Genomic DNA, 1,997 nt, shown 5'->3' with positions numbered 1-1,997 from the left:
TTCTAGATTCTAGATCTAGATCTAGATCTAGTCTAGAATCTAGACAGTGGATCTATTCTATTCTAGATCTAGATCTAGATCTAAATCTAGATCTAGATATAGAATCTAGTCTATATGTCTAGAGCTATAATCTAGATTAGATTATCTAGTCTAGATCTAAATCTAGATCTAGATATAGAATCTAGTCTATATGTCTAGAGCTATAATCTAGACTTTTTTACTTTCTTCGACTTCGTCTCTCCATGTCAGGTTAGAGTTAGATCTAGTTTTTTTTTTAATTGATTAAAAGAAATGAACATTCTAAACTTACCCTTTTACTTAGCCTAATATTTTGGCCGGCACTATTTCTCCGAACGTTCGGGAAAATAAAGCTGGGCACTATTTCTCCGAACGTTCGGGAAAATTTTTTAAATAAAGCTGGGCACTATTTCTCCGAACACTCTGAAATCACATCCTTTCCCCCAAATTTCGGATATAATATAGAGTATAGACCTACCAAAGACTGTTCGTATACAATAATATGGTTCAATCGGTCCAAAAATGTCCACAGTAAATATTTATATAAAGAAATACTACAGTTCCAAACAGTTTTTCCCTACAGATATGACGTGTTGCCTTTGAAGGGTGCTGCTCTTAAACTTAATGTGTTGTGTTCACTCGTGTGCTGTCTAGATCTAGATCTAGGGAGGGTTATTGATAACAACGACACATAGAACTAGCTTCAGCGTTTGTCGCTGCCGCGACCAATCAATCGTGGCTCGATTTTTTGACATTTTTTGGTCGTGGAATAAAAGTCAAATTTAAAAGGAAAAAAAGAAAAAAAAAGAAAGAAACCGAACCTCTTTACTTTTGAAAGAAAGTTCCCTTAGCTTCACTTAGTCTCTTTCTCACTTGTTGTCACCACGTTGATTTGTTGAATACGTTACAGTTACTTTTATTTTTCCCTCTTTGACTCTTTGTGGTGTTTTATTTTGTTAGTGTGTAACTTTTTTTCTTGTTATTGTTCTGATGTGTTGTTTTTCTATCCATTTTTTTTTGTTGGGGAAAGGGGGGGGGGAGGGGGGACGTTGCATAGTGTAACGTCATTTAATTTGATGTTCCTAGTACCTACCTTCATTAGATTCTAAATATATATATATATACATGTATACATATAGATTTAAATGTTTTATATTAGAGCGTACGTTCCACCAAAACCGATTTATTATACTGACACTGGCAGGCCCCTTAATGTGTGTGATTCCATAATTTACATGTAATATCCTGTACTTTAAAAAAAAATAATTTACGCACTTTTATGGGTTCTAGGTTGACACATACCCTTATCTTTTAATTTTTGTGGTTGTTTATGGGCTTTATTTCAGCCTTTATTCAGTAACAGTTCAAAGTATACAAAAATATTTTTTTTAAACAGGATACATTCACTCCAATGCTCATGAGTCGTTCCTCTCTTTCAGTTTCACTCATTCATTCAATTCCCGTGTTCTCTCCCGCGGCTCATCCCCGTTATCATGACTTTCACACCCCACCCCCTCCCTCCAGGCACACACAAAGAAAATCTCACTCATTCCCTTGCTCCCTGCGAACCATGGACAATAATATAGGTAAAACACTGCCTTAGCAGCATTCCTTTCGTTCGTGAGCTGTGGACCAGGCCAGGGGGGTCGGTGTCGTCGTCTTGTAGTTGCTGTCGCCTGTGGATACACTCGTAAATTCTTCCTTTCACCCGCTCTGTCACTCACACTGTCTCTCCATCCACAACTCAGCTCGTTATACGTTCAAAAGTTGCCCACTGATCATGTTTAGTTAGTGTGTGTATAAGTTTGTGTGTGTATACATGTGCAGGATGGTGGTGGGTGTGTGGTGGGTGTTACTGACGGTTGTATGTAGGCGGGCTTGCCATGTGGTGTTCCTTCCCAGACCAGAGCCATAGGCAGAATGAAAGTTGGCGCCGAACTCTCGCAATAAATAGGCAAAAAAATCACGAGACCGGAAAC

At 38.2% G+C, this 1,997-nt stretch overlaps 1 protein-coding gene across 1 annotated transcript in view; it reads left to right on the top strand.

Annotated features, from left to right (window-relative positions):
• The window catches only part of LOC101846768 (sodium-dependent lysophosphatidylcholine symporter 1-B), a 32,835-nt gene that overhangs the window by 1,014 nt on the left and 29,824 nt on the right, over positions 1-1,997 (top strand). The gene's annotated exons all lie outside the window — the stretch shown is intronic.

The sequence above is a fragment of the Aplysia californica genome, unplaced genomic scaffold (genome assembly GCF_000002075.1).
Source record: "Aplysia californica isolate F4 #8 unplaced genomic scaffold, AplCal3.0 scaffold00662, whole genome shotgun sequence".
NCBI lineage: Eukaryota > Metazoa > Mollusca > Gastropoda > Aplysiida > Aplysiidae > Aplysia > Aplysia californica.
The sequence above is the reverse complement of the archived record's forward strand: the minus strand, read 5'-3'. Positions and strand labels throughout refer to the sequence as shown.